This window comes from Gorilla gorilla, chromosome 1 (assembly GCF_029281585.2).
Source record: "Gorilla gorilla gorilla isolate KB3781 chromosome 1, NHGRI_mGorGor1-v2.1_pri, whole genome shotgun sequence".
Classification (NCBI taxonomy): Eukaryota; Metazoa; Chordata; class Mammalia; order Primates; family Hominidae; genus Gorilla; species Gorilla gorilla.
The window spans coordinates 79,617,797-79,630,706 of NC_073224.2; the positions used below are offsets into that span (position 1 = coordinate 79,617,797).

The 12,910-nt window shown below is 38.2% G+C and overlaps 1 protein-coding gene across 3 annotated transcripts in view; it reads left to right on the top strand.

The window, feature by feature from the left end:
• ASTN1 (astrotactin 1) overlaps positions 1-12,910 on the top strand; it is a 307,688-nt gene that overhangs the window by 1,101 nt on the left and 293,677 nt on the right. The window lies entirely within an intron of this gene.

Below are 12,910 nucleotides of genomic sequence, written 5' to 3' on the forward strand. Positions count from 1 at the left end.
CTTGACCTCCCAGCTTTGATTCAGGAGCACATCCACACAGCACTTTTAGTCTGCTACCAGCTCAACTCCCATAATCCCTTCTCCCCACTCCCTAGCCACATGCTCAGCTCTTTGCTTCACTCACTCTGGATACCCACACCCACTCACAGCACTTCCTGGGGGCTTTAGAAACAGGTATCCTGTCATCACCTTGCCAGCTATGTGCAAGCCAGATTCTAGTCTTCATTCATGGAGAGCCCTTTATCTGTCACCAGGCTACTGACACCCTCCCTTCCAAACACTCAAGTTTCTTATCCCCCAGCTGTTCATTCTGGGAAGTCCTGCCTCCATACTTAGATGTCACAACCCCCTAATTCAACCACACCCACACATCCATGTCACATCACAGTTGGTTAGAGATATTATACAACTGTAGTCTGTTAGTATTGGTCTCTTCTTTGTTCCCAGGGCCACCTTAGATAGGCGTAGGCATTCCTGCACACAGAATGACCTTTCTAGGCAAGGGGCTCTTCCTTCCTTTGTTTGTTTACATCTCTCTCTTTTTGGTACTCCCACTGTAATTTTCTTAGGTCACCTTCAGGTAGTGGAACTCCTGTCACTTCAGGTACTGGAACCCATACATTACTTCAAATCATCCCTGTTTTCCACTACTAAGCTGCAAAGGTTTTGTGGTCCTGCTCTAGTATCCTGCAAAGCACCACAAGTTCATGTTACTTAGCCAAATTCCCCTCACTTCTCCATGTGCAGATGGAGCTCTCACCTTGCTGTGCATGCCTACCATGCAATCCATTTCTTTAGTGATGTGGCCAATTATTCTTATTTTGCCCAGGAGAAATTCAAAGAAAACCACACTTCAGTCTCTAGATCCAAGAAGAGAAAAAAAGAAAATGTCTAGGAGGCTGTTCCATCTACTTGATACCCTACCAACTAGAGTTCCATTTGCAGAAACATGGTTTCCTGATGGCCACATGTAGGCTAGAGCCACATGTGGAATTCTAACACATCCCTCTTGCTCTTCCTTCATAGGAGATGTCTTCATACTGAAAACACTAGGAAGTGAGTGAATAAACCCCTACTCCCCAACCCCTAGGGAAAAGCAATTTCAAAAATTGCCTGGCCCTTTGAAAAGTTGCTTTATAGTTCCCGGAGTGCAGCTCAGTTGAACCCATTAAACCCAACCTACACTTTTGATAGGATTATTTATTTTTGCTTTCAGAAATACCAATAACATAATAAAAACTGGGGACTAGCTGGAAATGGGAGCATTGTGGATATGCTGCTCATCAAAATGTACAATTACTGGGTTATTTACAGGATGGAAAGTTCACGTTGAAGTCATGCTGATGTGCAAAGTACAATCTGTTCATCATAGTATATAAAAGTGAGTAGAGGGAATTATGTGTTTCTAAAGAGGCTGTTTTGCACTCTGCTTGTAGTGTTTACTGTGCGTGAAGAGGTACATGCATGGTGCTTAAAAAAAGGGAGGGCTAGCAGGTATTCAACATTTCATTTCTTTTTTGCAGAATCCCAAAACCAGGGCCTGATGCTGTGATGTGCCTACTAGGAACCAATGTACACAATGAAAGCCCAGATGTTATAAGAATAGGTTTTCTGCACCTCTGTGCAAAGCTGCCCACTGCAGTGTCCTGTTGGGGTTGCTATGGTAACCTGGTGCAACTTGGCATTTACACACAGGCACACAGACACACTCTCACTTCAGGGCCAGATGCACTATTTAAATGCATCGATTATCTCCCACCCTCCCAGTCAGTGGGGTATGCTCAGAACCAGAGAAGGGCTGGTACTTGTTCTTTCTGGCTCAGTATGCTCAAAGGAAGAAGGAATGAATTTCAGTTTGGGTGGGTGGTTAAACAGATCTGGGCAGAAAGGAAGAGGAGTCCAAATTTATGGAGGATAGACTCAAAGGTAGTTTTGAATTTAACTTTTGTGGTCTTGATCATGCAGCTCTTGGCCAATGGTGAGGGCTGTAGTGACTTTGGTTTTGAGATTTCCCTACTCCTATCTTTGGAACCTTGTTTACTTAATCCATCTCCTGGAGGAATCTGAATCAGTCAATTCTGGAAATTTATTGAGGTGTACCTGCTCAGCACTCAGAGGCATTACTAGGAAACAGAAGTTAAAAAAAAGTCTCTTGCCCTCAAGTGGTCTCTAGTCACTGGAAACACAAAGATACCTGTAAGAGCTGTACCTACCTAATTGTGTGGTATGGCTGCTAAGGGGTATAGGGATGCTGTGGAAGGATTTGCTTGCATGACAAGAGCAGATTCCATGGTAATCATGAACCAGAAGCTTAGACTAAAATCAGATCCTGTCACTCCTTTGAGTGAAAAAAAAAAAAAAAATTACAAACAACAAGAAAAACAAGCTTTGGCTTCCTTTTGCCTCTAGGATCAAGTCCTGTCACTTCACTGAGGCTAACTAGGGTCTTCTCATTCTGATTGCAGCCAACTTCTCCTGCCCTTTATCCCTCCAAGCCTGCCATGGCCTTCTGGACTGTTTCAAGACTTTGCACATGTAGCTACTCTGCCTGGAAGGCTCTTTGCCCTTTCTCTATTAGGTGGTATCCATTCTTCCTTCTAAACCATGCACAAGTCATCTCTCTATGAAGCCTGTATCCCATTTCTGTGCTCTTTGCATGGATTAAAACAGAAAACACTCACAAACGTGCAAAATTAAAGGTAGATTAGGTTTGGCTTAGACTAGGAAAGGTGAAGACATTTAAGGTCATGGAGAAAAGATGAGCAAAGGCATTTGGTGGTGGGAGTGAATATGGAAATGGCATGCATATAGCATAGTGTGGGGATCGGCCTGCCCGGACAGAGCCTTGTGACATGACAGTAGTGGGGACTGGGCCTGGCTCTGTAGAGTGGCACGTGGCTCTCCACTTCAAAACTAGGCAGAAAGGGCTGACTTGACATAGAAAGCATTGAAGTCTGGATCCCAGAGGTTATCTCAGCCATCAGCCTTGGCAGTTTTGCTTGTGGTATAATTCCAAGTAGAGAACAGGAGTCAATATCTCCTTTTCTCTGAGATGGGGTTTGCAAATTGTGATTCAAGGGCCCAGTATGACTTTTAGGTATGTTTTGTTTGACTACATATGGTTTTTAAAATGCTTTGAATATGAATGTTTTTAGTTAGGTCTAGATTGCTATACTTCTCACAGATACTGATGGTTCTGTGCCTAATATACTTCTTCATAGTACTTACCTGGCAACTGTAAGCCATGTAATCTAACCTAAACCCCTGCTTTCAGATGTGTGGTGAAAGCCTCAAAAGTGTTGCAAAATAACTGTCATTTCTAATTTAAAATATTTAGGCACATAAGCCTTAGCATCCTCTCAGGAGATTTAAGAGATTTGCCAAATTAATCAACTAATATTTCATATCTGAACTAAAATTTCATATTTCAGCTTTCAAAATAGTAGACATTTCTGCTTTGGAGCATATTTGATTTGGAGATAAGGAGTTAACCTGAAGTGTGGCTTCCAGGTTTTCTGTGCTGTAAATAGAATATATTTTTATATCAGCCTCATTACTATTTGAAGGAGAAGCCCTTCTATTTCACCCAACTATTGAGCTTTTGCATATGTACAACTTAGTGAAGAAAGGTGTTTCTCTTGTGCCTTGGCATTTTGCTTTAGCTGTCATGGCTTTTGATTGAAGAAGGTATTCCTGAAGATAAATCAATCAGCCTGCAGAGATGTAGTAAATTCCTACATGCAAGGTGCTGTTTAAAGTGTCTGGAGCAGGCAAGTGTGGCGGTTAAAAGAACAGGCTTTGAAGACAGATTTGCTGTCAACTTCTGGCTTTCTACTTATTCCAGCAGTGGAGAAAACAGAAGAATGGGGGAGTTAAATAACTTACTCAGGGTCACTTAGTGAACAGTTGATGGATCCATCATTCGAACTCAGGTCAATATGATGTTTAAGCCTTTCTCTGAGCTACTATTTTACATGCCTTAAAAGTTTTCAAAATCATTTCTTTTTCATGGTTGAACAAAAGGAGCCCTGAAAATGGTTAAAATAGGGAAAGCACACTCACCTAGTTTGTATATAGGAGTCTTTTGTGATCTTTATGCAAATACTTCTTGAATATCCTTGCCCATTGAGTGATTTCTCACACCAGCCTTAATAACTTTATCAAAAAATAGTTAGCTAAGTGCATATACTTTGCTAAGAAGAGTTTGGGAATTCTTACTTATTTATAGTTTTCAGGTTCAGGTAGCCATGTTTCCATGTTTCTGTGGTGACATGTATGGGACTCACAGTCATTGTAAACAAGATAGGTAGGCTGCATTGGGGATGAAGGTAATATGTTCAGTGCTCTTCTGAGGAGGGTCCTACAGAAATGCAAACTGAGAGTCCCAGAGAGAAGGCTCCCTTGTTAAATGGAGCTATCCAGAAGGTAATGTGGTTTTAGCTACTTGTCCAAAGCCAGTGATCTTTGTATTGGGTGGTCTTGTGCTTAGAACTTATTCTGAGAGCTCAGTGGAGCTGTTTAAATAGCAGTTACTGAGCTTTTCAATTGGCTTCAAAGGTAATATTGGACATAATGTTACTTATGGGTGAGCTTTGGCCTGATAGGAAACAGTTAAAATACCCAGGTATCCCCAATTCTTTTCACACATCTCTCCATCCTCCCATTTGAGGGGAAACTTTAAAATATGTTTCTTTTCCTTCTTTTTTCTCTCCACTACAGTGAGCTGCCTAGGTTAACAGTAAATGCATTTGTATAGATTGGCAGCCCTATCCAAGACATAGTAGATGAATGCTAGCAATCCTAAGGTAGGTTCTTCAGCACTTATATAACTCATGCTATCAGAATGTGCTCATTTATAGTACTGAGAGGGTTATTATTTACTGTTTCTCTACAGAAATTTAGATTTTTACAACAAAGGAATTTTGAATATGAATGATGAACTTTACATTTTAACTGCTTTTTTAGATATGTTGATATGACTTGAATTCAAGTAATTAGAGTTTTTGAAGAAAAAATAAAATTTTAATTTTTTTTTTTTTTTGAGATGGAGCCTCGCTTTGTTGCCCAGGCTGGAGTGCAGTGGCACAATCTTGGGTCACTGCAACCTCCACCTCTCAGATTCAAGGAATTCTCCTGCCTCATCCTCCTGAGTAGCTGGGACTACAGTCACCCGCCACCATGCCTGGCTATTTTTTTTTGTATTTTTATTAAAGGCAGGGTTTCACCATGTTGGCTAGGCTGGACTCGAACTTCTGACCTCAAATGATCCACCCACCTCGGCCTCCCAAAGTGCTGGGATTACAGGCGTGAGCCACCATGCCCGGCCAATTTTAGTTTCTTTATTCATCTTAGGAAGCAAGATTGAGGTCTTGTCTTATAGACACACTGTATATACACATATATATCATACACACACACACACACACACACACGTACTTTTTTCTTTCTTTTTTTAGAAATGTAATTAAACTTAAAAGGCTAGTAGTTTCTCATGTCAGGGCCAGTTTATGAGAACAAAACTTGGCAACTTTTCAGCAGGGACATACAAAGTCTTCATTTCTTCACTGTTAAACCAGTTCATGTATATGCACACAGATGGCAAAAAGAGCTCTGCTATGAGCAAGTTAATCTCCCAGGACAAGTTAAGGTCTATGGAAATTTCAAATGTACTATACAAATTGACACCTATCATCATTTTATTATTTTTAAAAATTAATTACTTTAAAAAAATTATTTCAATAGCTTTTGTTACATGGTCATCTATCACCACTTTATTCCTACTAAAAATATGAAATAGTTGATATTTTGTTTTTAATCATGTACACTTTAAAATTTTAATAAAAAACCCAAAGTATTTGTATAGATCTCTAGATTTCCAAGGAACAATCAATCAAATTGTTGACGGTAATCTAAACTGACATGACAAGTTTTATGAAACGATTTGGTATTATACAGTACAGGTGAAAATGTATATGCCTGATGATTTTGCAGTTCCACTTCTAGCTTTTCATTACACAGGAATTTTTACATGTATACATGAGAATATTTGTTGGGAATAGCAAAACCTGGAAGCAATCATTATCAGGAGACTAGAAATATACAAGGTGGCACCTTCATCAGTGACATATTATCTAGCCAGGAGAATAAATGAGTTGTAGCTACATATATCAATGTGGGTAAATCTCACAAATGTAATGTTAGGTGAAAATAAGAAAATAGCTGAAAAAAATAGTACAATTTTATTTATATAAATTCAAAATAACATATTGTTTAAGAATACACACAAATGCAAAATTTTTATGAAAAGCAAGAAAACAAAAACAAAATAAAATACGAGTGTTACCTCTTGTGGAAAGGGAAGATTGTGTGAAGGGAGAGGGTGAAAAAGAGGGCCTCAAAGCTTCTAGCAGTACCTGATATTTGTTTTCCTTTTTTTAAAAAAAAATACAAATTAATTTTTAAAGAACAGTTTTAGGCCAGGTGTGGTGGCTCACACCTGTAATCCCAGCACTTTAGGAAGCCAGGTGGGTGAATGGCTTGAGCTCGGGAGTTTGAGACAGGCTTGGGCAACATGACAAAACCCCTTCTCTACAAAAAATACAAGAGTTAGCTAGATATGGTGGCGTGTGCCTGTAGTCCCAGCTACTTGGGAGGCTGAGGTGGGAAGACGGCTTGAGCCCAGGAGGCGGAGTTGCAGTGAGCGGAGATCCTACCACTGCATTCTGGCCTGGGTAACAGAGTAAGACCTTATAAAACAAAACAAAACAAACAACAACAACAACAACAAAAAGAACAGTTTTAGATTTATGGAAAAATTGGGAAGATAGTACAGAGAGTTTCCATATGCCCCATACCCAGTTTCTCTCACTATTAACGTCTTATATTAATGTGATACATTTGTTACAATTGAAGAACCAAGGTTGATTCATGATTTTTAACAAAAGTCTACACTGTATTCAGATTTTCTTAGTTTTTATCTAACATTGTTTTTCTGTTCCAGGATCTCACCCAGGGTACCACAGTACACTTAGTCATCACATCTTCTTACGCTTCTCTTGGTTGTGACACTTTCTCAGACTTGTTTTGGTTTTGATGACCTTGACAGTTTGAAGAATACTAGTCAGGTATTTTGTAGAATGTTCCTCAATCGGTATTTGTCTGATGTTTTTCTCATGATTAGACTGGAGCTAAGGTTTGAAGAAGGAAGTTATAAAGTGTCATTTTCATCAGATCATATCAAGGGTACATTCTATCAACTTGACTTCTCACTGTTGATGCTGACCTCAGTCACTTTGTTGAGGTTGTATTTGGCAGGTTTCTCCACTGTAAAGTTACCTTTTTACCCTCTCTCCATTCCTTTGAAGGAAGTCACTGTGCACAGACTATTCCAAAGGAATGGGGAGCTATGGTCCACCTTCTTGAAGGCTGAGTATCTACATAAATTATTTTGAATTATGCTATATAAGAGAATTGTTTCTTTTCTTCCATTTATTTGTTTACTTATTTATTTATGTCCTATGGACTCGTGAATATTTATTTTATACTTTGCGTTTTAATTCAGTACTACTTTATTGATTTTATTGCTCAAATTGTTTGTCTCAGCATTGGCTAATGGGAGCTCTTTTAGTTGGCTCCTGTGAGACTTTGATATACCCCAGTCAATGTGAGTTTTTGTTTTGTGAGCACCTTTTTACTTCCTGTCACTACAAGTTTCTCCAGGGTCATCTTGCATATTACCTGCCCCTATTCTAGAATCAGCTATTTCTCCAAGCAGCATATGGTGTTGTTGGTTTTTTTTTTTTTTTTTGAGACGGAGTCTCACCCTGTTGCCCAGGCTGGAGTGCAGTGGTGCAATCTCGGCTCACTGCAACCTCTGCCTCCCGGGTTTAAGCAATTCTCCTGCCTCAGCTTCCTGAGTAGCTGGGATTACAGGTGCCCGCCACCACACCCAGCTAATTTTTGTATTTTTAGTAGAGAGGGAGTTTCACCATATTGGCCAGGCTGGTCTCAAACTCCTGAGTTTGTGATCTGCCCGCCTCAGCCTCCCAAAGTGCTAGGATTATAGGCATGAGCCACCATGCCTGGCCCCCATCATTCTTTCAATTGGAGGATGATGTTAGAAACCAAGATCCTGGAACTAAGTATGCTTGTTGTTACAGGAGTGTTGTTGCTTCTAGGCTCTCTCAGCTGACAGAGCAAGGAAATATATGTCTTTACTAACATATGTATATATCTATCTGTAAATATTTCTATATGTAACCATATGTGTCTATATTAAGCTAATCATGAGTTCATACTGATGTCTCCAGCTTTAATCCATTATCTAATTATCATTACCTAATTAACATTAGCTCTCATCTAATTCGTGAATCATCTTGCTTCCTCCCCTTGCTTATCCTACTCCAACAATGAGTAACCTGACTCCCACCATCTACCATCCATGTATTTAATTTTTCAGTTTCACTGTGAATTTATTACAGTATTGGAATTGTTTGCCCATACCACTATGGGGAACAACTTTATTAGTTGTAGGGCAGTTTTTCTGTACAATTTCTTTTGTCTTTAATCTTGCAGATTACTCTAAAGTTGCTTAGGCCAACACTTTCCCCCCAACCCCTTCCAGTGAGGTTGTTCATACACTCATGATATAGTTAGTATTTTGTCACATTCTGCATTCATCCTGGGATCACTCAATCTCCTAAATGATTTCTTTTCTTTTAATTTGCACATATAAAGTTGACCGTTTGTTCCCTAAAGTTAATGAATGTTCACACATGTATGGTGTAATATATCCACAGTTATAGAATCATACAGAACAGTTTGATCACCCTACAAAATCTCCTACCCTTCATCTATTTAATCCTCCATGCCTTACTTCCAAACTCTGGCAACCACTGCTCTTTTACCATCACTGTAGTTTTGCCTTTTCCAGAATGCCATATAGTTGTAATAAAGTATGTAGCCCTTTTAGACTTGCCTCTTTTCCTTAATATCATGCATTTAAGATTTATTGACATCTTTTCATGGCTTGATAGCTCAGTTATTTTTATTGCTGAATAATATTCCATTGCATGAAGTACCATAGTTTGTCCATTTACCTATTGAAAAACATCTTGGTTGTTTCCAGTTTTTGGCAATTATGAATAAAAATACTATGAACATTAGTATGCAGATTTTTGTGTGCTTTCTTTTTTTTGTAATCTCATGCAGAGATTTGACTTAATTATATTCCTCAATTCACAGCATATTTTATTATAGGTCTCTGAAAGCCCTTACTCCTTCCAGTCGTTTATTGATTTGCCTATTTGCTTCTTTTCCTTTATACCTACTCTCAGTTTTCACTCACTGTTCCCCATAGGAAAATACTCTAATCTCCCTAATGCTTATTATTTTTTTTTGGTATGTGTTCTTGCAATAAGTCAATAGTTGTTCTGTGTTAATGTATTTTAAATTCAAGGAAATGGTGGTGTCATATTGTTATTCTGATACTTACTCTTTTCACTCAGCACTATATTTTTAAGATCTACTCATACTACTTAGTATAAATATAGCCCAGCACTGTCCAATAGGGATTTCTGTAATAATGGTAATATTCTAGTTCTGCCTTATCCAGTATGGTACTTTCTGGCCAAATGTAATTCTTGAACACTTGAAATATAGCTAGTACAACCGAGGAACTGAATTTTTATGTTTACATTTTAATGAGTTTAATTTTAAATAACTTCATGTGGCTAGTGACTACCATATTGAGCAGTGAATACATAAAACATGCCCGCTATTGCAGAAGGGTTTATTGGACAACACAAGTCTTATCCATTGATTCTGACTGTTGCAGAACATTCCATGATGGTCACCTATTACATTTTGCCAGTCCTTTCAGTGATGGACATCCAGGATGCCTCCTGCTTTCCGTCACTACAAATAATACTCCAGTTATCATTTTAGTACATATTTCCTCGAGGACTTTTGTGAAAATTTCTCTGGGATACATAGCAGGAGCAGAATTGCTGGTTTATAAAGATTATGCATATTTAATTTGGCTAAATACTGCAAAACTGTGCTCAGAATGGCTGGATCAGTTTGTACTCTAATCAGTCGTATTAATATTTGAGGGTTCCTAAATCCCCATACTCCCACCGACACTTGGCATTGTACAGTGTTCTAATATTTGTCAATCCATTGAGTGTAAAGTGACATCTAATTGTTATTCCTTTCATATTTTTAGGAGCATTTTAGATACGAGGGAGGTTATCTCTTTGACTGTAACATGAGTTGCAAATATCATTTTTCCCAGGTTATTGTATGTTTCTTGACTTTGCCTATGTTTTTGTTTGCTTGTTTTTTGTCTGGTTGGTTTTCCAGAAGTCTTTGGATTTTGTGTAAGTGAAGATATTAATTATTTCTTTTTGACTTCTGTACCTTATGTCTTCATTGGAAAGGTCTTCTTCACTTTAAAGTTATAGAAGTATTCATCATTTTTTTCCTGAATATTCTAATAGCTTTATTTTTTGAATTTAAATACTTGGTATATTTTGAATTTATTGTGGTATGTAGTTTGATATATGGCTTTATCCAAGTATGCTACATGAAGCACCAACTTTGGCTGGTGTCTTCATCCATTTTGTGTCGCTATAATGGAGTACCTGAGGCTGGGTCATTTATAAAGAAAAAAAAGGCTTATTTGGCTCACAGTTCTGTTGGTTGGAAAGTTCAAGATTGGGTATCTGCATCTGGTGAGGGTTTTAGGCTGCTTCCACTCATGGTGGAAGACAAAGGAAAGCCAGAGTGTGCAGAGATTACCTGGTAAGATATCATCACAAGAGAAAGAAGCAGAGGTGCCAAGATTTTTTTTTTCTTAACAACCAGCTCTTGGAGGGAACTAATAGAGCAAGAACTCACTTACCTCCAAGGAAGGTGTTAATCTATTCATGAGGCATCCACCCCTACAACCCAAGCACCTTCCATTAGGCCTCACCTCCAACATTGGGGATCAAATTTTAATAAGTGGTGTGGGAGGACAAACATCCAAACTGTAGCAGCTGTCCACATGGTTACTCAGATGGTTGATTACCAGTTATTAAATAGCTCATAATCTCCCCTCTGATTTGAGATGTCACCTTTATCATATAATAGATTCCATAATACATTTGGGTCTATTTCTGAGCTTTTATTCTGTTCTATTATTATGTCTATATATTCATGTGCCTATACCATATTGTGTTAATTATTAAAATTCTGTAATGTGTTTTCATATCTCATAGGGCTAGTCACCCTTTGCTGCTATTCTTTTCTAGAGTTCTCCTATCCATTCCGTTTTTCCGTATAAACTTTAACTGGCTTATCTGGTTCTAAAAATGTAACAAGAAGAAGAATAACAAAAGCTAGTGGTATTTTTAGTCATAAACCTTGTTAAATTTTTAAATTAATTAAGAAATAATTAAATATTTAAGATGTTGAATTTTTCTACTTAAGAAATTTGTACATTTGCATTTGTTCAAATCTTGACTGCCCTTTAGTAGAATTTTAAAGTTTTTTTTTTTTCTCATAAAGTTCTTGCACATTTCTTGTTAGATTTACTTCTAGGTATTTTATTTTTTTGTGCTTTTGTAAAAGGAATGTTTCCTTTTTTATTTATTTATTTTCCAAAGGATTATACTTTCTGTATGTGAAAGCTATTAATGTTGTGTGTTAATTGACTACCTTTGGTTGAGGGAACGTGATGCTATACACGTAAACCACAGCAGTACCTGGTGAAATCATTTTACTGTTATCAGTTTCTAGGTGGGTTTTAAGTTCTAAATACAAGAAAATTCTGATGGTGAATCTACCACACTATGGAACCTGTGTACACGTAGCATCTTTTGGAGTTATGCAATGCAAATCTGTGCACTTTCTGTGGTCCTGACTGATGGCTTTGGATTGTCCTACTCTCCCTGGGATATCTACCTTTCCCCAAATATGAATTCTGAGAACTGATATTTTTTCTTACTCATGTCTCCCAACATAGTCTCATCCTGTACCTTGACCTTATTATCTTTCCCATATGCCCTCTCCTGTCCTTCCTGATTTCTCTGACTGGCTCTTTCAGTCTACCACCAGTCAAGGACATAACCTAAAAAAGCACAATGGCAAAGGATGGCTGCTTTATTGAAAAGTTCCTTCTGTACAAACACATGGGAGGAGTGGCTATTTCCTTTTTCTCTCCACTGCTGCTTCTACACCACATGTTCTTAGCTTCATGGCCACATATGGGCTACAGAGTTAATTGAGTATAAAATTTATGCATAAGGGCGATTTCTTGAAAAGAGGGTCCACAACTTAAATCATATTTTTAAAAAGGTCTTGTCAGTGGCATAGAGATGAACTTTTTCTTTTCTGGAATAAAGAGTTCTTAGGAAGTGACTTAAAGGAGAAAAGCTTATTCTCTCTCAGGCAACAATTCTGTGATGAGTGATTCAGCTTGGCAAGACCCTACTCCATGAAGTTATTCAGAAACCCCAGATTCTTCCACCTTGTGGCTCTGCCATTCCCCAGGCCCTTGTCCTCTTCTGCAGAGTCACCAGTATGTGTGTTTTCACTCACAGGAAGGAGAAGGACAGTCATTCAGGGTAACAATTTTCTTTCTCTCTCTCTTTTTTTTTTTTTTAAGAAAGTAAGGCAAAAGTTGCACACATCCCTTCTACTCCAATGCCATAGGTAAGAACTTTGTTACATGCCTGAAATCCCAGCAAAGGATACTGGGAAAAGCAGTCTTATCTGGGTGGTCATGTGCTCAACTTAAATTCTAGAAAGAAAGAGAGAATAGATTTTTTTTTGTTTGTTTTTGAAAAATAGCAGTCCCTACCATAAGGATTCGAAAAAAATTAAAAATCATTCTTCTAGGCCCATACAATTTCACTCTCCTTCCAGG